Below are 24,369 nucleotides of genomic sequence, written 5' to 3' on the forward strand. Positions count from 1 at the left end.
AGTGCGGGCGGATCAGCAGAGACGCTCGCAGGAAAGGGGGAAAGAGGAGCGTGGATTCAGTTATAATCGAGTCTGAAAGTCGCCGAATAAACTGAACTGCTGGTTAACGGTTCCTCGCGAGGATCTCCCGCCACGCGAGTCGAACACGAGAGTTACATTAGCCTGGAGCCGAGACAGCGATAGCCTGTAACAGCATCGAGCATCGACGAGGTTCGAGCTTCTAGCTGGTCGAATCTACCGGTTGAATCAGAGGCGAACAACACGAGGGAGAAACGGTGATTTAACTAGGATCGCGAGTCGATTGCAGAGATTCGTGCTAGCTGTTGGTCACGCCCGCCTACCGAACGCTCGGGAAGGTGACTATGAGCACTATGAGCGAACGACTATTACCTGACGTAACTATACGACCCACTAAAACTCGCTCGTTGCATAATTCCGAACCGTCGCGTACCTACGCTTCCTTCTCTCTTCTTCTCGCCTTTCTTCGTCTCTGCGTCCATTTCCGTTCTGCGGAGCATTTCCTCGTTTCTCGCGGCGAGGCACCGCGTGGGCGTTGCTGTACGTGTCGCGTTTCCCAATCTTTTCCAGATTCGCGACTCGATGCCGCGAGCTTAATTGATTCGTTTCTCTCTGGATAAGATTTTTCACGCGAGACTTTCGTGGATTTTGTCACTCGATTCGCCGCGCGTTTTCCTTTTACCTCGGTCGAGCGATGGAGTCGAAGAGTAGGTCAGTTAGCGTAACGATCGCGAGCAAGAAGAGGAAGAAGAAGACAAGGGCTGGCATTGTCTAACGAGTAGCTGCTACAGCAACAGCACTCGGCGGCCTAAAACGCGTTCCTCGTCGCCGGATGCTCGCTTTCGTCGCGGAGACGTGGTCGATGGCAACTAATTGTGCGGGAAATCAAGCGAAGTAGGATTAACGAGCCGATGAATCCGCGCGAGTATCGTCTCAGCTGTCCTTAGACGTGCCACGTCGAATCGGTTCGGGGCAAAAATACCGCTCCTCGCTCGGGTTCGCGCGATGCCAAGAGGGAATAGAGCAGCGCGACGAGTGGACGAGGAGGCGGACGGAGCGAAAGAGGTAGCGTGGCTTTCGGCGGTTAGTGGAGTGGTCGAAAGGCGAGAAAGAGAAGACGCGCGACCGGGACGGAGAACGGAGCGAGCGGAACGCGTGGAAAGAGAGAAGGAACGGTCGAGTTCGAGCGAGCGAACGAGCATTTTCGCTGGCCTTGACGCTGCGTCGGAGGGCGATGCACCTCTCCTGGAGAACACGCTGCGAAACCGGGAGCGCGTCGCAAACGGACGCATACACGCGCCTCTTCGCTTTCTCACGAACGACACACGCACGCCTCTCGAGCGTTTCCAGCACGCCAAACCGCCCAATTTTCTTTAACTATTCCTTTGTTTCTTAACTCCGTTACCCTACTTGTACCAAATTTATGAAAAATCAAAACGCTTTCTTGGAAACGAAAAACAAATGAGCAGCGCGATTCTCTTTCGTTTCGCTACTCTCGATTTGAAAAATGAAAAACGCGACCGAACGTAGCGAAAACGTGGTGCATGAATTTCTCGTGGAAAGCATGATCGAGCTAGCCAGGCTCGTTGATGCTTCTACGTGAAGGCGCGCAGCGGGTGCAGGCGTGCCGGGGCGAGCACGGTGCACCGGAGGGCCCGGTCCAACTCTCGAACGCTCGACACTGACCTCACCCAACTACCGCCGCCGGTGCACCCCGTCCCTTTCCCCCTGATCCCCTTCCTTTGCCCAGTCCCCCTTCGTACACTGCCCGCCAAAAGTCGCCAAAGAATTCGCCTCCGCCGCCTACCTCTGCACGCTCCTCACGAACTCGAGTGCACCGTGTCGCAGGTGCGCCTAGCAGTACCTTTCAAATTATTTCATTTACTTTTCTCCGTTTTTCCGACCTATCTTTCTAATCTTCGAGCTGGTGATAAAGACGACGTTAGGCGAGATTGATCGACGCGTATACTTCTTCGTTCTTCGTTCTTCGGCCGGGGGAATGGAATGTTGTGCTCGACGCGGCAAAAGGACCGTCGTCCGAGAGAGACAGAAACCGCAATTCTTTTCTTTCGCCTGCTTCCACAGGTTTGTGGCCACGGTGCAATGCACCTTGAACGAGGGGGCCCCATAGATCGTCGGGCATAACCGCGAAAGAACGAACCAAGCTTGGCGAAACTTGGACGAAACGAGCAGAGAAACGCGAAGGTAGCAGTCAAAGAGGAGGACAAGAACGAAGCAGAAACAGAAGCAGGAAAAGAAGAAGAAGAAGAAGAAGAAGAAGAAAGGGAGGAGCTGTGGGTTCTTGGACCGGATCCATGGGACTGGCTGCGAGTTTTCGGCCGGCACGGCGGGAATGCCGGTCAAGGTACGGGGACGGAGGATAGGTCGGGACTGACTTTACAGACTTTGCGGCCATCTCCTCCGCCCGTTCCTGCTCCTTTCCCCTGTCCACGTTCCGGCCCCTCGGCCGCCACGTTGCCCCTCGGTCTCTTTCTTCGCGATCGTTGGCCGCGCGTATACGCGCCTCTCTCGTTGCATCGAAGCAAGCGTAGGGCCCTTTCTTTCCCGCAGCTTTCTCAATGCCGTTTCCTCCATCCTTGGCGACGCGATTTGGCAGAATTTCGAGCGCGATCGAAATGCTTTCACGAGAGGAAGGAGAGGATCGTTCGCGAGCGGCGAGTCGCGAGTGACTCGCGAAACGAAGTCGATGAATAGGAGCGTTGATAATTACCGAGCATGGCCGTTCTCGTCGGGACAAAAGGCTCTTTTGTTCGGCTCGGAACAGGATACTTTTGCAAAGCAAACGCAACGCAACGCGACGGATCTGCACGATCCGCGCGTCGGTTTATCGACTCTGCTCGATTCCCGTGCGCGCCGATCGAGCCGACGACGACGAAGACGTCGGGAAGTTTAAAAATATTAGGTCGCTTGGTTACGAAGATCGATAATCAGACGCGTCGATCTCGTTCACGTTCCATCGATCGAAACTCATTCCTCCGAGGTGAACGCACCAGTCGAATTCTTCTCGAACGAATTGTTTAACCGCGGCGCTGATACAACTCGAATTTAATTCGGCCCCAAGAAACGTGACCGGAGAAAGGGAAAAGTTGTCTGTTTGCCGAAAGCAACGTGGTACGCGGAGGCGACGTTCTCGGAATGGATTCATGGTCGATGCCGGTGCCAATTCCCTCGACCTTGGACCGAGTTGGCGACCACTTTTGACACAACCAGAAGAAACGTACCTACCTACCTACGAAACAAGAGATACAATGATCAAAGCTTTTCCAGCAATCGAAACTGAACGGAAAAGATCTCGTATTCCGAAACGGTTCGCCTTCTTCTGGAACAAGTTACTTGTGCACGTATGTAGGTGCCGGTTCACGGAATGTCGGCCGTAACTGGTGCAGTAGGTAGGCAGCGATAAATAAATAATACCGATCGAACTCGTAGCGGCGCGATAGGCCTGTTACTGGAATCGACCAAGAAACGATGCTTCGCGTATGAACGCTCGGTTTCGAGACGATCGGCTGAACAACGATGCGCGAATTCGAGTGTAACGGACGAGCATTCGACCAATTAAATCTACTTGGATATCTAGAGTGCCGATTTAACAGCTTCCGTCGAACCGTAAACACGCTTTACTTATCGTGAATAATTTTATAAAGGAATATCCACGTCTACGGTTTATCTTCTATCGTGCAAAATGTACATTCCGGATCGATTTCGAAACAATAACGAGTAACAAATAAATGACGCAGCCGCGACGATATTCGCAGAAAATCGATAAGCAATCAATAAGCAGAGGTTTCGTTTCGGAAAAATCACTGAAAATCGATGACTCGCGAAAGCTGGCCTAATCGCGTTCGTCACGATCGATTCGATCAATTATTTTCAGCTCGCGTCCTAATTCGACTGGCACGCGCGTTCATCGTCGAGCAGCAGCACCAGCAGCCCGGAGTAATTTAAAGGGCAATTAGCCGCGGGACCGGCCAAGGGACAAGGGATCCATTACGGCCGCGAAATACGCTTTTATCGAATATGATCGCGCGTTACGCCCCCGCGAAACGAATATGTACGCGCGGCTACGACAAATACCGATCGTTGGCTAATTTTTAATCCCATTCCGGAATCGTAACAAAGTGGCGGGAAAAATCGCGGTCGTGGAAACAAAAGCGGGCTGCTCTCGGCAAGAGACGCGATTCGCAAAGAACGAAAGAGCGGGCTGTAGAGGGGCCACGGAGGGACGAAGGGGTTAGAGGGGATGGAAATCAGGGCAGCAGCTATTGTTACTTAGTTAATTTCAAGCTGGGCTGGCAAAGAGGTAAAACCGTGCGCTCGCTTAATGCCCGCGTATCCCGAGCGCGTATTGTCTGAATCGATGCCCAGCGGGGTCCGCTTATAAATCCGCCGTGTACTCGCTTAATCCTTCGCTTAGCGTGTATGCGTGCGCGACCAGGCACGCGTGCACTCGCGTACGCTCGCGTTGCCCAAACAATACGCGTTTCGCAGCGAATACGCGCGGATTTATCGACGATACGGAGACAATGAGCCCTCGCCTAGATGGGATAGCCCCGACCGGAGCCACCTCCGACTACGATTCCCGCGAAAACCTCTTAACTTTCGGCATTGTTCCCCAAAGGGGATAACCTCTCCTCCAACCGCGATATCTGTTTCACGGAATTAGCGATCGCACGGACGATTACGCTCGTTCCAGGCTACGGAATCACCGTTTCCGCGAAACGAGCTCGTTCCATAATTGCAGGGTTTTCGTGCACCAGGCTCGAGCGGTTTACGCGAAACTATGTTACGGGAGACAGGAAGAGTAACGGAAGAGTCGACCGACGACCGTTCCCCGTTCGTTCGTTCGATCGATCGCTCTCTCGTTTGATAATTTCCAGTGCGACGATCAAGGAGTCGACGAGCACAACACAGGTGCAGCAGCCTCGCGTTTAAACGCGAGCGAACGCGTGAAGCGAGACGAAGCGTCGCTTCTACGTAACGCGGCTAATTAAAGACGCTCGTTCGCGCGTTCGTCGCCTATTCGATCGCCGATACGCGTCTTTTGCGTGCAATTTTCACCGTTCCTCGATTCTGTCGTCCTTGAGCGAACCTGCGAGGCTACGAGGGGCAGATACAACCCTGCTCCTTTTCGTTCAATTACACCGTTTTAATTGATTTTATTCTTCGCCCGTTCTACCAGGGAGATATTTACCAAGCGAATACAAAGCGAACGCAAAAGACGCCTCTCCTCGAAGGTCCTCGATCCTTGGAGGCAGAGTTCGAGGCCGAAGCTTGTCTCTACCTACCGAATAACTCGACCGCTCGTCGACTCGTATACTTGCAAGGTAGGCCCGCCCCCGACCTTCGCCACGGCTCCGGCTAAACGACGGCCTCGATTCCTTTTATTAACATTTCGCTTCGGCAAACATTCGGCTCGAGGGACTCCGACCTACCTCGAGGTTATTCCCGGCTGCTCCAGCCACGGTTACTGGAGAGGACCGCCGCCTCGACGGATCAACGAAAATATCTCGATACACCGGTTTCCTTCCCAACCAGTTGCGCGAGTTTTCAGCTTTCGGAAATATTCCGCGTTCAAAGCGGATAGGACGCCCGACTCGATTCCAGTCGACGTCGCGTTTCGTAATTACCGTACAGCCTTGGCAAACTACCCCTCGCTGCATCCCCTTAGAAATCTTCTCGAGGACAATTCTGTCTGCTTAGCGTTCTCGTAACGGTCGCGTTATTAAACAGAAACAGTCGTAGAATCAACTGCCGTCGCAACGTAGGGTTTAACGCCCGTGGATTAGCAGTTATCGTTAGACAACCAACATCTTCGCGCGTGCACGAGGAACGAAGCGTTTGATTTTTCGACCAAGTTGCATACGAAAAAGAACCGCGTTCGCGTTGCAGCATATTGACGCAGCTGCAGCTCGATGACGTTGGTTCGCTCGTATTTTTAAGAGTATTCAAAGTCCACGCGTGCGACGTTTTTACGTCGCGATCGTTTCGTATCGTCTCGTATCGTTTCGCGTGATCTTACCGCAAAGTGAAAGACCGTAGGGCTGGAGCGTGAAAATTTTGCAATCAAGTTCGTTGGTTATGGTGAACGGGAATCCGAATCGAGGAGGGAGGGAACGGTTTTTCGAATGATTTCCGCGTGGCGTGTAGTGCGTTCCACGTCACGTACGAAATAAAATTTTTGCCGTCTAACAACAGGGTGGTGCGTCATCGGTTCGAGTCGAATCACCGAGCGGTCATTGCACCGTCGCGTCGGTAGCTCTGTCAATGAAGCGCGGCCCGAGTGCTCGCTCTAATTTCGATCAATTAATAAAAGACTGAGGCTGCCTAGCCAGGAAGGGCCGAGCTCCGTCTCCGTTCGCCTGGAATTAAGCATATTTGCGGGAGAAGACCGCCACTTGCCTCTCCCGGACAGAAAGAGAGAGGCAAGCAAGGAGCGGCTCGTTGCTTTGCCTCCACCCTTTACGACTGCTGGATATTAAAATCGGATTGAAACGCGACGATAACTCGAGACTGCTTGGCTCCGACATTCCATCCAAAGTATCTCTTTGTTTTCCTAAATTCCTAGACAAATTAGGTCTACGCATTCTCGGTAAAGCGAGAATTTTCCTACGATACGCGTTGAAAACGTTCTTAGACCGATGCGCTATACTCTTTATTCCGTCCAGTTGGGACGACCGTTTCCTATCTGTTGGTGTCCGAAAGCAACGGAATCGAGACACCGGTAAAATACTGCGTAGTTGAAGCGTTTCGACGTACAAACGACGACAGGGTTTTCCTCCTTCTTTCTCTGGTCGTGGAGAAAACGGGCGAGAGGAATGGCGCGCGAGAAGGTGGAAAAGAAAGGGAGGAAGTCTCGGCGATTCGTACGAATCGCCGATAACTCCCGTTATCGATCGCCGCGCCGGATGCAGGTTTATAAGCCTTTCAGATTACGCGGTCCCCTCGACGGTGCATCGAATGCACCGACCTCCTCCCTCCCCCCGGCATTCCCCCTCGCCGACGTACTGGCCGTTACGTTCCCTGCCGCGCGCGCCAGACCCTTCTGCGCGATTTATCAACCTCGCCCTCCTAACCCCCCGACTCTCCTCGCCGCCCCTTAGCTCGCTGTACTTTTGCAATTTCAACCTCATTTTTGCTCATCGCTATCGCGTCGGGCAAACACGATAACGGCAGCGACTTTATCAGGTACCGACGCTTATCGGCGCGTTTTATTTTTTCAGGCCACTCAGGCATTTTCGCAAGAACCCAGGCGCGCGCGCGCGCCAGCTACTTTTGCTTGGTGAAAAAAGAGAAAAAATAAAGTCTGTCGCAACTCGTCCCCGTGTCTCTTTACCTACCCCGGCACCCCCTTCCCACCGTTTCGCTCTGAGCCGTGTCACTCTTCTCGTCTCGCCGTCTCGCAGAAACGATTTCCTTATTATTTATCAACGTGAACCGATTATTCGATCGTTGGCCTCGATCGAGGCACGATGCACCGAAATCTCCTTCGATTCCTCCGCGATCCCACCGTTGTTTTGCAGACGAAGCGCAAAAGATCGCGATTTTCTTCTCGGCGCCGGATTCCGTGGCTATGGAGCTCACGCTCCGCGGAACGGTTTCTCGGTAGTAACCGGTCGCTTACTCGCCACGGAGATAGCGCTGCGTTAATTCATTCATAAATAACAGGCGAGTACCGGTAGTCGAGCGAGTAGCGTCCAAAGCATCGCAGAAATGTAATTCACCTCGGCTCGCTAATAGCCGTTATCTACCTCCGCTCGTTCGGTGTTGAAGAATCTTTTCAATTTTCTGATGGTTTTCAAGAATTTGTGAAACTCTCAGCCAGATCGGATCAAAGGAACTTGTAGCGAGAGTTAATTGGAGCATAGAACGTCCGAGTGTCGAGATGTAAGAGGTTCATCGACGATCTCTTCCTTCTCGCGAAAAGTTGAGCTTTACGTAACAAGATGGACGCGGCTGTTTCCGTGTGCCTTTCACATCGGCAAGGCAAGGACACAGAAGCGCGGCGACTCGTGAGATCGTAAGGGCGCGTTTACACGCGCTCGATTCCGCGTGTACGTGCCCCTACACTTCTCTCTGTACACGCGATGCTGAATGTTGCATGTAGGTAGTTGCGCCAGTGTCTCCCAACGTTAACGATTAACGTTTCCTCTTCGAACGGACCGAAACCTAGACTCTAGACCTAATAATCTAGACCGTGAGCCGATGCCGGCATGGTTGATTTTTTCAAGGATTTCTAAAAAAACTCCGGAGGAAAAGGCTAGTTGCGCGATTGCGTTCGCCAGCCGAGACCATGAACCGATCGTGGGAGTTTGCGGCTGAACGTTAGACGCGCGCCAAACGAAAGAAGAAATATCCAAGACAGTCGTGTTTCTCCTCCCTCGCGCCGCGACTCGCTTGTCCTTCCATAATCTCTTCCATTCATTTACTCGGATCCCCTTCTCCACCGATCGCGGTTCTGCCCGACCAGAGAGACTCGCGTTTTCGGATTGATCGCTCGAGATCTCGTTGAGCCTCTTACTTTTCGTGTCGAAACGTTAGCCTCGTCCTAGTCGCGGCTGCCACCTGGCCAACATGGTCAACCTGGCCGACTTACCTATCCTCCATCTTTTTTTTCCAAGCCTGAACGCGATAAAGTTTCGTACTATTACGTTTGAAAGGTAATTAATTTCCTCCTCATCCAAACGAAGACGGTCCAATATGATCTACTAGAAAAGATTTCAACGATCCTTGGAGTTTTCGAAGCGCCGACTGGCGATCGGTTCGCTCCGCGGCGAGCGAATGAACGCCTCTTACTTTCGTACCGATCGCGCGCCACGCCGGTTTCCATTCACGTTTCCATTCACCGGCTGTCAGAACTTACGACTCGACTCGGCGTCGATTACATTAACCGCGTTTAAAAGCGCCGATTACGAATCGCCGCTCCTACTTGCGCGACCAGCCGTTACCTCGACACGATAATCGAGAATACTTGATTGAATTTTTTATCGCGTTTCGCGCCACGATTTAACGCTCGACTTAGCCTTCGTTATTAGTCAAATTTTTCCTTAACCAGCACCACGGTAGACATTGTAACGCGTCTCGGTTTCGGATTATCCTCGACGGTGAGACCTTTCTCTCTCGATGAAGCGAACACGGCCACGCGAGGAGCCGTTGCCGGTTGAGATTTAGCCTTCGATACGGATTTTTACGATCGATCGTAGAGCGAGGAATGTCGGCTCGCCGCTCGAAAGGGTCGCGATCGAGAACGATCGGTGGCCCACGCGTTCTCGCGAACCCACGTTTCAACTTGCCCAACTTCGACGTGGATACGAGGTTGGCCGGCTGAAAAAATAGGAGGGATCGTACGGATTCGCGTCGCCAAAACGGGTCATACGCAGCGCGCCTCGAGATCCAACAAAGGAGTCGTACGCGTCTCGGAAGCGACTCTGCGGTTTCTTCTTCAGGGTCGACACGGTTTTTCGGTAGCGTGCATGCCATCTGTCGTCCCATCTGCGATTCATTCTTTCGTTTATACGCTGCCACGAGGACGATCGACGACGATTCGACTGCTTTTCATCGCGCGAACCAACAGAGTTTGCGAACTTCTCTCTCGCTCTCCCTCTTCCGTCCCCTTGCCGTGTACCGTGGGAATCTCGCGCGTCCTCCATTCCTTTTCGGTCGAACAATGCCGATTACGAAAGCCTCTGGTCGTTCGCGCCGTCCGATTTTCGATCAAACCTAAAACAACGTCCGGCCGACGCGACTCGACGCGACGCGTCTCCTCGTTCGTTTATCGCTTCCAGTTAGTCGGTTGCATCGAAACGAAGCCTTCGTTCGATTGACCGAGTTCGAACGGAAAAAACGGCGATATCGAGGGAGATTCGCGTGAAAAAAGTGGGAGAAAGACGGCGAGAGCAAAAGATAGACGAGCAAAGAGAGGGGGTGCAGAGAAGGATTTATTTTTAGTCGCTCATTTTGATCGCCCCGTGATTTTTTTCTTCGAGCGGCAAGATAATGGCGTAATCGTGTCGCACGTGACAAGCCGGGTCACCGGCCTCTAGCAGCGGTGTTCTCCTTATTTACCGGCCAGAAATCTCCCTCTTCCTCCTGTCTTCTCTCGCCTCCACCTTCCCTCGACGTATCCTTCCCTCTTGCCCGGCAAAAAACAGCCCGGCCACAGTTTGAATTATCGTCGTCGCGACGTTGTCGGTAGCTGTGCACTCGGCGACAACCACGACGACAACGACACGTGTCCCAAACGCAACGCACCCGGTGCCGGTGGCCGCGTATCTGCTATCGGTGCATCGGCAAACGACACGATCCGTCTTGGATATCGTTGAAAATGCTCTCGTTCTCTTATATGAAAGATGCCGAGAAAGCGAAAACAAATCGAGTCCGAGTTTCATAGGGAAATTGGAAGGCCGACTGAAGTCGCGATTCGCAGGCCGTCGCGCGAACCGGCATGGCGCGGCGCAATCTTTGTTCCGTCGCAAAATGGAAACGCCATCGGGCATTTCGCGAGGTCTGTATGGAGTTCGAAGGAGCCCTCGCATCGTTCGAATCAAGGGAGAAACAGAGGAGAAATGGGACGAAACGACAGTCCCTTCGTGGGAAAAGAGCGATATAAACGAAGAACCGATGGCGTGAAACGAGAACGGAAAAATTCTCTCCTATCGGCAGCTATCGACTGCGTGCAAATGCGATCGAACGAAGAATCCTTCAAAAATATTTAGAGCAAAGTTTAGGGAATACGACACTGCAGATATCGAAGAAACGGCTGAAATCTAAATTTCTATCAAACTCAGTTCTATTCTAGATACGGGTACTTAGACACTATCACGAAACTATGTAACACAGCCAACAAATTCCAAAATCAAAATAAAAGCAGATATCTATAGAGCACTCACTATTAATGAAAGCCGAGCGTAGCGTCATAGTATACGTATTAAAATCGGTCTATGCTGATAATATTTGTGTATGATGACTGTCGAGCGTCCTTTATTTATGTTTATATTAACATAAGTTTTCTTATACTTACTTCATATTATGTAAAAAAGGGTTTCACCCGTTTAGAAATTAAATAAATAAATAAATTAATTAATAAATAAATTGGCGAGAACTAAACGATCGGTCGTTTCGTCGGTCGATAAAGATCGGCAGACCGGTGCAGCATCGATCGACGTTCCCGCATTCGATGCACCGGCAATTTTACTCCACTTGTGTAGGAAGGTCCGGGGAACGAGCAAGGCGAGAAAAGCTCGCACCCGAAACGCGATAACGCATTCGTACGCTAATTAAAGTCCGCGATAAGAGAAAACTGCGGCGGAATTGGACGCGTCATCGAACGATTTCGCGTATTTTTCTCGTTATCGCGAATTTTTCCACTGTACAAAATATTTCCCTTCTTGCGATAGAGGAAGAACGCGACGCACGGTCGACGGGGCGCCGGCCGAGGCGAACCAACAGAAACGCGTCGGTCTCGTTCCTTTCTGGGCTAGAATTTTTCTCCTTTCCGCATGAAAAACGACCATTTCGCCGGGCAAAGTATCGCGGTCGGTTTATCGGTACGAACCGTTTCGAAAAAACTGCGTGACTCGGTCGAACAACGAGACTCGATCGACGTTCGTCGCCTTTCGCAAAAAATAACCAACGTGTCGACTTGTGCACCGATAACGCGGCCCTCGCAAACAAACTCGTTCAAGGCCAGGGTTCGAGAGCGCTTCAAATATTTTTCGCGACTCTCTTTCGTAACCCTGAGAATCGCGCGTGCTCGATAAAGCCGTACTCGATCGCTTTGCTTTTTACGCTTTCACCGACAAACATTCGCCCTTCCTCCTTCCCGTTCGATTCTATCGAATCTTTGATTATCGCCTGTTTCTCTGTCCTCGAATCAACGGCGAAAAAAAAAAGAAAAAAGAAAAAAGGGTAAATCTCTTCGCCCTTCCGGCAACAGTTGTCGCACGTGATCTGTTTGCACGTTTGCGACACTACTTTCGGCGGATCTGGCTGCGCGTATCGCGAGGATTTTCGCGAGCACGCAATACACCGTATTTTCAGATAGCGCAATTATTTCGATAAGGCTTATCGCGAACGAACGAGCGGCCCTGCCGCGTCATCCAACATCGCGAACAGATAAAGCTTGTTTTCAACGAATTAATCTTTTTTTTTTTTCCTTTTTCGAATAGCGGCGATGCTGCGAGAAAAATCCCTATCGCTGCTTTTCCAACGTTTCGTCGAGGTTCCTTCTGTTTCAGACGGCGACGACGGCGAGGCGTCGAATCGATGCGTCTTTAAACGGGCGCTCCTCACCTCTGCTTCTGGTCAGCGACAACTCGCGCGAGAAATTGAAATTCTGCGGACGAAACGGCGATCTCGAAAGAAGGAGAAGAGGAAGGCGGCGAGTAATTCGTACGCGAGACTCATTGTACGACGCATTCTTAAGTGCTCATCGACGTTTTATTGTCGCGACGCGTCCATTCGTTGAATTTATCGTGGACGTTCGTTAAGGCGACAAAGAAAAGGCAGAAGAAGGAAACAGGACGGTCTGTCTCGTCAGATCCGTCGATGATTAACGCACGCTCGAACGGGCTCGTTATTTATAGCGAGGAATGAAAAGAAAACGGATTTCGACGTAGAAATATGAAAAAGCAGCTCAAACGAACGACGAGGCGCGGCGCGGCAGGTGCGAAAGGAACGACGCGTTATCGCAAAGGTTGGAAACGTGCAACGAGAAATCTCGCAGAGACGCGAAGAGAAACGGAGTGGAAGAGAAAAAAGGAGATGGTTGCGTTACGCTCGCGAGCAAAGTTCCTGTACGGAGAAAGAAAAATCGCGATTCCCCGAGTTGTTTTTTCTCTTCTTTTTTCACAAATTACATCGATTACAATATAACTCCTGTAAGAAACGAAAGAGGGGAAACTTTAACGGAATCGCTGACGGTGGAATAAAAGCGAGAAATTACGGGGCTCGAGAATAAACGAACGAGCGAAGGAACGAACGAATGCTCGCACAAAGCGCCACGCATACGTAACTCGCGGATGGGCAACGTCTTATTTGCAGCCAGTTCAAGACTTTCTCATTGCGGGGCGCTTTTATTAGCCGCTATCCGTCTCCCTTCTTCATTTAGCGTTTCTCCGTTTCAGTTTCTTTTCGTTTCTACTCGCTGGCTCGATATCGTACAGCAGGGGGAGAGATTTGCCGAGGCGAAAACCTTCTATCTGTGATCTAAGTTAGAGGAAGGATCCGCCAAAGGGTCGGGGGACAACGCGATCGTGACGCGTTAATTATCTGAGAGGAACGTTAACTTTAACTGCTCCTTTAAACGCGAGCGAGGTCGTTTTCGCGTGGCGTTAAGGAATCCCCCTGATGGCTGGCTAGGCCGGCGTTCCTTACGATTTCCGTAATTTATTTCGACTACACGGCTCGCGAAAGTAACGCGGAAAAATATAATCCGAGTTAATTTAATTAACGAACGCGTGTCTCTGGAGATCCATCCGGGCGTCGAGCGTTTTCAGAGATACGCGAGGAACGCGACGAGACTCAGCAATTTTCATTCGAACGTCGTCTACGGTTCGCGAGTTTGATCTAAGGATCGAAAACCTAGCCAGATCGGCCAGTTCAATTTACCTACATTTTCGTTGCCTCCTTTGGTCGATGTTTGTCTTACCGGTAGCGTTGGAGGGCGAACGAGTGGTTGGTGGCACCGTTCGCGGAGCAGTTTCACGGGCGTAATGGAGAAGGGTGCCCAGGGGGGTTCTGTCCATCCTTTGTATCGTCGAGCAATCACGACCTACCCCACGAGCGAACAGCATATACGCGAACGTAGCTACGTGTATACACGTAGAGACGAGAGCGCTAGTATATCCTATCCCTCTTTTGCCGGCCTCCCTTCGCGAACCAGGACGAGCACACCCCCCGATCGTGGCAAGCTCCCACCCTACCACCCACGTCATTTCGCGCTCTGTGGGGTTGCAAATGCATCCCCGCGATGACTGCCGTATACTCCCTCGGAATGACTGATGAACTGCAACAGCCGGCGTTCCTTCTGCCTTGTACGCGCGTGTACAGGACGTTTCAATTACACGCGGCAGCCGAACCCGTCTCTTTCTATCTCTTTACCCCTCTACTTCAGCCCTTTTTTCATCTTTCGCGTCTTCCCAGCGTTTCCTACTACGTGTTCGCGGCCTCGAATCAGACGTCGAGATGCGCACAGGGTGCAACGAGACCTAAACGGGGCTCGGTGCTCGGAGAAGAGACAGAGAGGGATGGAGCGAGAGTAGATTGGAGAGACAGGGGCAAGAGTGGCCGATGACGCGCGGCCGGGCTAAAGGGAACACGCGAGGCCGCGAGCGGGGAAAAGCGAAGCTGAGAGAGGAATTTATTATGTCCTCGGGCAAACTGCCCCCTCGGTACAATATGTTACAAGTACGGGAAATGAAAAAAGGAAGGAAGGAAAGAAGGAAGAGCGTGCTCGCTCTCGGGTAATTAGATAAACCTGGTGGCGAACGAGCGTACCAGCGTTAACGTCCCTGGCGCACCCCATCGCGGAACGCGGTACGAGAAATATTACTCGTTTCCAAGGCGCGGGATGGTCCGCGCTGCGATGCACGAAAATTTAATTAACTCGGTCAATTTTTTAGTTAATTAACCGTGAGTCACATTTCGTTTCCCTCTCCTGTTAACGCGCATTCCTCGAGATGCTCGTCAACGACAGAAAAGCTGAACCGATGGGACAGGTTAGCGTAATCGATGACAACGTTGTCTAGAGTTTCAAGGTGGCGCTTATCTAGCTAAACGCGGTAATCGCGACGAACAAGTTCGCCTTTTTTTTCTTATCTCGAATCTGAATGATTTTTCATCGAGCCAGTCGCGTTCATGGCTAATTTCCCGCCGTCTTCGAACGAATTGTACAGGACTCGGTTAATCGGCTCGTTTCTCGATCGAGAACAAGTCTTAACGCTCGAGGGACAGGTTAGTTTTCTTTCAGATATATTTTAAACCTCTCCCCATGAATATATCTACCATTAGCTTCATAACGCGTCTTGCCGGTTAACGAGTAGAAAATTTCGCGCAACGGTTTCGCACACCTGCCGTACAGTTCACCGCGCCCTCGAACGAGGTAAAATTATTATCGTATGCTCGCGCATTAATTCGAGGACGAACGAGCGCAAGCGGTGAAACCCCGGTGTTACATCGTTGCGTGCGTTGTAGCTACTCAAATTTGACCGGTGTACACGAGACTTTTCACGGTTCTTGGAAAATTTCCGGACGAACGACGATGCGCGCTAGAACGTTTCCTCCGCGTTCGTTCCGAATGCAGTCGGAGGGAGGAGGATCGAACCGACAGTGCAGAAATCTATCAAATTCTCGATGCGACATCCAGGTGAAACCAGTTTGGTCGGTTCGAATGACCGGGTTGGTTGGAACCGAGAAGCTGGACCACCGAGAGGCAGAGCGGCACGAGGGGATTCCACCGGAGGGAGAAAAAGAAAGGAGCTGAGCGAGGGCTTCGAATAGGCAGAAGGTACTGACCTACCGTCCACTCGACTCGATTCGATTCGATTCGATTCGATTCGATTCGATTCGATTCGATTCTACAGCTGGACGCGGTAGTTTCGATATGCTCCCTTGTAATTTCCTGCGGCGAGCACGCGTTTCGTTCCTTTCAGATAATTATTAGAAATCCGTTCTGACGGAGGGAGGACAGGTTGCGACGTTGCGCCAAAATTTCTCCCGGCTCGATCTTCTGGAGCAGTTTCAGGATCAGGAGCATACGCGTGTACGCGCGCGGAAACGGGTTTGAGATCATTGAGAACGGCTTGGTCGACGTCCGACAAAAACTAGGAGCTCGCGCGCCCGGTTGCTCGTTGGCCGTGATGAGAAGGCGACCGATGGAAATAAAGGAGAGAAAAGGGTTCGAGTAAACGATCGGTTCGGGATGAATTTTCTTCCCCTTATTTCCTGTTAGATTTGGATCGAAGGACGAAACGCGTTGTCGAGCGGCGCGATTCGTTTTGAGAATTGAGAAAAAGGAAAGGAAGGAGGACAGCGGAGCGGTGCGGCGCGGTGTGGAGGTAGGGGAAACAGCGGCAGCTTCGTCCCTGTCGTGAGAACACGACGACGTCCGTTAATGGCGGCATTATAAACCGTTCCTCGCGTGCATCGGTAAAGAGGTTGAATGCAACGGGGCAGGGGCAGAGGGAAGGATGCACAGAGAGGGGAGGCGGGTGCCCGATCAGCGGAGATGCATGCGAAAAAAGGTGAAATTACGTAAACATCTTGCAAACGACGATTACCACACACTGGGACTAGCTTGGCGTTCACCTCTGTAAAGAACAGCCTGAAAGAAACTGCTGCGGCCCAAGTGCATCGCGCGCGCATACATGCATCCACCGCACAAGATCCCGTTCTCGTTTTGCTTCCGTCGAATCGACGACGACAACCACCACGACCACGACCACGACCACGACTACGACCGGAGTGTTCAACCTGTACCTACTTTGAGGAATCCGTGTTCAGGATCCTTGCTGATCGATCATTCCTCGAACGAGTAGCTCTCGAGACGGTCGCAACGACGATGGATCGAGTATCACGGAAATTGGACCAATTGTTGCGAAAACGTTGGCGACACAGGCGTATACAGGCAAATGCGCGTATACACGTACATACCGGGATCGGGTACAGTAGTTTGCATGCGATAAATATTAATGCAGCGTGCTCGGTCGCGCAAATATTTGTGATCGACGAGCGCGCTCGGACGACGATAATTGGTCTAATGAATGCGCGACGATCGATTCGTGTTTCACCGCGAAATTTCATACGAAGGAAACGTTATCGCGGCGGCGGTGGCGGCGGCGGCGGCGGTGATGACAGTGACGGTAGAATTGACGGAAGGACGAACGCGTCGCGAGGAGGTTTTTTGTCATTCGTCGGGAACCTTGTGGACGAGACACGCATATTTATTGGCACGGAAGCGATCGCCGATCGAAGATCGACGGTAAAAAGCGTGTCGCGAAGCGGTTGTTTACCAGTTAAAAGATTTCAAAGTAACCATTTTGAATCGACCATTTTCTCCGTTGCGGCGCAAGTTTCGTGCGTATGGTGGCGCGTATTTTGGGAGGACCATCGGGTCCGTAGGATCCTCGGGAAAGGGGAACCGGTGCCGTCCACTGGCGAGTTCCGATTGGCCGCCTAAATCCACGGCCATGTTTAGCCGCCCGGGCCCCTCCTGTTTAGAAGGGCCTGACGTCAGCTACTCCAACTATTCGAAGGCCACGCGTCGCGAAGCGCCGCGCCAACACGTATGCGCGCCTCATAGATCGATTTTTCCCGGGCAAAAACGTCGCTCGATCCGTGTCATTTCTGTCCCGACGAAAAAAACTTATTGCGTACCTACTGTAAGTACCTATGCTGTGCCGTTGCAAAAACTTAGCCGACGTTTTTACCGCGTTACCGTTTCGCGCGACTTCGTTAAAGAAACGACAACGATTTCGACGCTTTCTTCTTTCGTGTTTCGTAGCCTCTAATTATTAACTGATAAATATTCGGTGATTTGTCCATCCGTCTACCTCCTAGCTAAAGTTTCGCGAATACCCAACGTTAACAACCTGCAAACATACTTTCGCCGTTTGTTAAGCATTTCAGCTTGGTCATTTACGCTCCTCGAGCGACCTTCGACACCGCGGAAATCCGCCTAATCGTTGCGGCTCGTGTTTGCTTGCGATCAATCAGCGACAGATATTAAATCCGGCTACGGCTGCGCGTTACCTTCTAATCGCCTATCTAATCGAGTCCGCGATATCGAAAGAGCCGCTGAAAACCGTGCAAAACTATCATTCGAAGAAGGCGTTTGAAAAGAAAAACGATGTCGATATCGGGCAACCTAGTTTTTTCTTTCATTTTTTTCTTCGTTTCTCCGTTTTTTATACCTGGTCGCATTCCCCGTCAGACCAGGCGTATACTCTTTCTCTACGACGGACGATGAAATAATCGATCGGCAATTATCGATCGCGAGAAATCGAACGCGGGAATTCGAACTTTGACCGTAATATATGCAGAGAGCAATTATTCCGAGTGGTGACTCGAGCTCGCTGGTGGCTAAGGAATTGTGCAGCTTACTTTCAAACGTGGCCGGTGGCTTCAAGGTTCTTAAAACCATTGGTAATGCATTCCAATCGGTTGCTCGAAAGATAGAGAGAGGTTCGGAGAGACGGATTTAGCATTAGAATCTACAAGGACAGCGTTCGAGCGCGCGCGGATAGTTGCTCGCCGCGCTGAATCCGCGCTGAGAAACGACGCACCGTCCACTGAAATACCTTAGTCTCGAGACAAATAAGATTTTATAAAAAGATACCGCACGTCTTCGCTTAGAAGCACACCTATGCCTCTCGTCTATGTACGAGGTACGATCGGTCGTCGTAGTTGAAATTCAACGCTCGCCTTCCTTTTATACCATGAATAATTCCTACCGGCGGAAATTAATTTCGTAGTTTCTTTTCTTTGTTATTTTTTCCGGTTTCCTCTTCTTTGCCTTCAACGATTTAACGTTTCACGTATTACCAGGGCGACCCGATGCAAATTTTCCGCAAAATCAAACGTTATTATTTAGCCACGACCAGTCGAATTACAATTTGAGATCAACAACGCGTCGAAACGAATCAACGGAATAATTCAACGAGCGCGGACATTGTTTCGAGCGCGTAAGTCGACCATTTTCCGCGGTTTCGTTCGACCGAGCTAATTATTCCGGTTTCGCGGATACCAAGTGATAACCACCTCTCCTCGTAACTCGTAAATCGTTATCTTAAAATTTTATTAAACCTCTTTTCGTGACCCGTCTATTTCTTTCAACGATATCGTTATTGTTACTCCAAATTTCTTTCCATTTTTCTTGCAAAAAAAAACGAATTCCTCTCCCCGAAAACGAATGGTCATGCTTGACCAAAAGCTCGTAACAATTACAATGCTTGTTTAGCATGTTTCACGGTGTGTTTTAACCATGATACACCGTAAACAGTCGTTAAATCGAACGCACGACAGGTGCAAAGGCCAACCGGCGTCCATATCCAGTTTCTAATCTACGACGATCCACAACGAACCACGACATTCGCGACGATCGTATTCGAGGCACGTAGGACGAGCTCGCCTAATTCGTGCCACGAAACGATTCGCGACGATCGCGATTACCGATTCATTATCCGCAGCAACCGGTATTGTCTACTTTGCACGTAATAGCGGACCTTTGTTCGTACTAGTTATTACGAAATCGTAACCAACCATCGACGACGCAAGTTCGAAACAAAAAGGTGCTACGATTGTTGTTCACTCACCGAACGATGTCCGCTTCGTCGGACAGGATTGCCTTCTTCACCGTTTTCTTCTTCTCCTTCCTCTTTTCATCCGATCACCGAGTTATCGTGGATCTGAAATAAAAGAAAGATACTTTCTCGTTATCGTTGCTACGTTTATTCCTCTTTTCATTCTAACGACAGAAGCAGAAGAAGGGATGAAGTAGAACGCGATTCAACATCGAGCACGAGAACGTCAGTCCGCTTGGAAGACGAGACGATTCGCGTAGTTGCGGTTTTCGGTCATTTTTATCGGTTTATCTCCGAGCATCGGTGATCGATGATCGCGATCTATCTTGTCGCGCTCTTCGTACATCGAAGAAGCGGGACTCGCGTCGTTCGACTACGGACGATCGAATTCGTCTTACCAGACGATGCGGAGAGAAAGAAAAACAATGTATATCGGGCAATGGGCTAGAGAACGCGACACCGCTTTCGATTCGCGGAAAAAGAAACTTGTCTCATGGAAACGATCGTGGCTCGATCTTGAAAACAGACCAGAATCTTGCGCGTTCCTGTGAAAACGTCTGTTTGTTATAAATAGATATACCGTTAAGTCCGGTTATGCAACGACACCGAACTGTGCGAGAAAAATTGTACGAAATTGTACGAAAACGGAGGAATCGGCAGAAGGAAAAACGAAAAAAAGTCAAAGTCCAAAAGAGAGAAGGTGAAGCGAGGGAGGGTAGGTGAGAAGGGTTCGCGTTTGCATGGGCCGTGGATTGGTCGCACGCATCGAGCGTCGATTCTCGAGAATCGATCGTGATTGGTTTCTGGCAGTGGACAGCGATCGAGCGGCCAGGAGTAGTGCGGGAAGCGCAAGTCGGTTTCTAAACCGGTCGTCGTAAAAACCTGGCCTGGCCTTCGGGGCGGCCATTTTAGAACGTTCTAACATTTGACGGTCGCGAAGGCCTTGCCGGGCCGCCTAATAAGCGGCCGTTAATCTATTATTCATTACGAACGAACGAGAAAGATACCTCGAGCGACATGCAAATCGAGCCCCGCGTACACGTTAACTGCGACTCGCATCGCGTCCAACACGCAACAGCCTTCGAGCCGCTTCGGAAAATCGGCCTGGGCAACAACTCGCCCCGAGATAGAATTCGGATCTTTCGATAGCCCGATCGACGATCGGCCGGCTGAAAGCGATCTTCCTTAAACGAACACACCGATGCAAAGTGTGCGAATCTAACAGCTTTCCGACGCTCTTAAACGCCATGGAATCTCCGTCAATTTGTCGCATCTAACGACTTCCAAGAACATCCCTGTCCACGGAACATCTAGCACGGTTCGAAGCGAACGGAAACAGAAGGTTGATTCGCAATTACGTATACGGATACGCGTTTACGCGCTCTTATCTCGACGATATCCTTTAACGAGCAAAAAGCGAGTTTAATGCCCGGCGATCATCGCGAAAATCCGTCGCCGGTAAAATTGCCGGTAAAGGATGAGAAAAAGAGAGGGAAGAACTCCAGTCCGTCCGCGATTGTATTCCCATCGAATGGATGCGACGACGAAAAAGCTTAGCACGGTTAATTAGTGTTGTTCGGCCCGTAAGAGGGAAGAAATTAATTTACGCCGATGTTAGTGTAGCGTATTCGCAGGGTATAGAGAAGATAATGATAGACGAATAGCAACGTTTTAAGCTAATGGGCATCTTCGATGGTGGTTCGTTTCGACGTACAAGTGATTTGCAACAGTCGGATAATAATATATAGAAAACCGGTCTTGTTTTCGATTACGTCGCACCGATATCGGGCGCCAAGGATTCGAACGATCGATAACTACACACGGGCGGAAGGGACGGATCAGAAGACGAAGCAGAAGCAGAAGCAGAAGAAGAAGAAGAGGACGACGAAGGATGTACCTACATAGCTAGGTGGGAAGGTAGAAAGGGAGAAGCGGAGAAAGAGAGAGGATCCATCGTGAAAAACGATCGACAGAAGGGGAAACCTTAGGGCCCGGTTTTTACTTCGACCAACCGGTCCATGGTTGGAACGGTTTTCGCGGAATCGCGATAAACTGCACCGACTGAAATATCTGATTTAATTGCAGCGCGATTGCGAGAGGGGACAAAAATCACCGTGTTTAATCGTATTCCTTTGGTCCTCTGAAGTAGCGAAAACGAGGCTGGTCAATAAGTAAGATGTAGAAGGGAAGAAAATAGGAGAAGGAGAAAGACGAGAATCACCCGGTGAATTCGTTTGTTCGACAGTGAGGCAATATATAGCGGGAAATCCGTGGAATCGTCGCGAGCGTGGGAGAAAAGCTTTTCCTTCGAAGCGTATTTCTCGGACGTAAAGCAATCCTGACGAAAAGGAATCGTCGTCTCGGTTCGCGTAACGGTACGTGCGAATCGCATGCATCGCTACACGGATCTATAATAAACGGACGCGATCCCGGCCGATTCGAATCCTCGGGGAGGAATCCGAGAGGAGGACGTCGTTGCAGGGAACCCGTTAAAATTTCATGACCAGTTCGCGCCTGAGAGTCGTAAAAAAAAAATTGAATCCATCGATCTTGCAGCTATCGCGCCTTCACCTTCGTACTTTCTTCCGCTACGATACACCTACGACGCTTCATCGAAACGAACGAATCCATCTCTACTTGGACCAACGATGGATTTCGTCACGACTTAACGTTCAAATTTTCACGATCCAACTCCATACCCTCGATAACACGTTTTTCTTTCACCGCAAAACCCAATGCGTTCGATATTTACGGCCGCCATCGAAACGGTAATCTAACTTTCTATGCTTTCTCCATTCTTATTACGTGTTCATCCTCGATATTTCTTGAAATACTTGTTACCGATACACGTTCCTTTAATTAACACGCTGAACGTTGGCGAAACAACGGTATCCATTACGGTAGCTCCTAGTAAGAGTTATTAAGCACACGAACGTGTAATTCAATAAACTTATACTAATCATGTAATATTAATGACATTTGTGATTTTAATTTCCTTTCCTTTAGAGCTGTAAATTCTTCAAATTATTATTATGTATTTACGGTTGGTGGACGGTTGAGCATCTGGAAAAATTAAAGGTAGAAATTACGGCAGTCTCGGGGCTGGTACCGTGGTCAAAGCAAGCAAGCTCCTGACAGGAAGTGGACGAGGCGCGACAAGCGATCCGAAACAAAGAGCAGAGGGCCAGGAGTAAGTACGCGAGTTGCATCGAGAGGAAGAGAGAGGGAAAAAGTTGCAGGAACGGCGCTGCATGTACCGATACGACACCACTACTATCATACTATACTCCTCGTCATCGTTGTCTTCGTCGTCGTCGTCGTCGTCGTCGTCGTAGTCCAGAGGTACGAACGAGCCAGTCAGTTGCAGTATTTGGGACAAGGTCAGAAGGTTCTGCGCTCCCCGGCTTCCAAGACACCGAGAACCGCCGCTCTGCGCGCACTGCACTTTCACTTTGCCTCTACTGCCGCGTGCATTGGCAAATTGCAACTTCGCGGACGATACTCTCCGGCTCTTTCGTACGCGATGCCCGGTTCACACTTCGAATTTGTAATGTTTGTCTTCTTCAAGATCGAACGATATAATTCATCTGATTGCGTAATTGTAAACGACCTAATGGAATAAAAGACTGAGCGATCGAATCGATGGAATTATTCTTTTATCACCAACCGTCCGCAAAATTCTTTTCCTCGCGTTTCTTTATGGAAAAAAGAATCGTGATCTTGATCGCATGGAAGAAAAAGGCGAGGCCCAGTTTCCTCGAGGACTGAAAGAAACGAGGCGTTTGCGCGAGACAGGCGACGAGAGAGTAACAAAAGTTTTGTCCGCGATTTGTAAACGGGGCCGGTTCGTGGTTATTTGTAAACGGCGTTGTGGATAACGTAAGCGGTGGCACGCATTCGCATGCAAATTGCACGCGATACAACAACACCGCAAAGGCCGGACAACGACACTTGGACGAAACGTCTCTCATCGAACCTTTTACATCGAAAATTCATACGTGTTAAAAAGAAAGAAAAGAAGAAAATATCAATGAACCGCGGCTATTCTGTCGGAAATTATCGGCCGATAAAACGCTGGTTTTGGAGTACAAAGACTTGGTGCATCGTCGTCGAAAATTTTATCACTGCAACGCTGCTCCGATAAAAAGTAAAAAACAAAATTGAAAGAGTCAGATCAAAAGTCTCCCTTTGGTAGCAAAAGGTAAATAACGAAAGGTGTTAATAGAATAATGTGCGTCGCGATAACCGAACGTTGATCGAAGGTCGAGTTAACTCGTCCTGGCCGGTTCGCGAGTTAAAACGCGTCGCCACCGTGTACGGACGGCTATAATCGCCATGGACACGCGTTCAGCCACGATTGTCGGGGAAAGAAACGCGGCTGCGAGGAATACACAATGCATTTTTACGCGATACAGCATCGTTTGGTTACTGCATCGCTTTCGTAATATAGCTAGCGTTCATTTGCAACTTAACGGCTGGTTACTGACTACAGCATGCATACGCGTGTCTCCTGCGTTCGATTCAATCTGTCCGCTTTCGGTTATCAAAGATCAAATTTGTCAAAGACCCAACCCATTGAAGCTGCATCGTTGACACGGTTTCGCGCTCGCAATCGTTTCGTCCGTTTAACATAAAGCAGGTTTCGATGTCGATTAACGACGACATCAGTCTCAGGCGATAGGAAATATTCTTCGTTAAGGTTTCATGATTAAATTCGAAAGTATCGCTTTCGTGAAAGACTGTCTAAGCGATTGAAAGGAAAAAAAAGAAAAATTGAAAGTTCGTAACTGATAAACGAGATAGCTTGATTGGGCCTCCGCGAAAAGGAGAGGAGTTTGGTGCACTAAATGCAAGGGCGAATAAGAGACAGGAGGACGAAAGAGAAAGAGGAGGGTTTCGCTGTCCAGCAACGGCTGACACAATGGCCATTGAAAACAGAAAATAAGCGGCATTGTTCGACGCTTTTCAGAATCGATATTTGCGAATACAACATCGACGCGTGTCGCGAGCGAGCGAGCGAGCAAGCGCGCGGCTC

At 50.2% G+C, this 24,369-nt stretch overlaps 1 long non-coding RNA gene across 3 annotated transcripts in view; it reads right to left on the reverse strand.

Annotated features, from left to right (window-relative positions):
* LOC117603829 (uncharacterized) overlaps nucleotides 1–24,369 on the reverse strand; it is a 120,979-nt gene that overhangs the window by 51,705 nt on the left and 44,905 nt on the right. For all 3 annotated transcript variants that reach the window (XR_004581304.2, XR_013062991.1, XR_013062990.1), the window contains exon 2: nucleotides 19,347–19,439. This is a non-coding gene — a long non-coding RNA (uncharacterized LOC117603829). The remainder of the gene's footprint in view (nucleotides 1–19,346; nucleotides 19,440–24,369) is intronic.

The sequence above is a fragment of the Osmia lignaria genome, chromosome 11 (assembly GCF_051020975.1).
Source record: "Osmia lignaria lignaria isolate PbOS001 chromosome 11, iyOsmLign1, whole genome shotgun sequence".
NCBI lineage: Eukaryota > Metazoa > Arthropoda > Insecta > Hymenoptera > Megachilidae > Osmia > Osmia lignaria.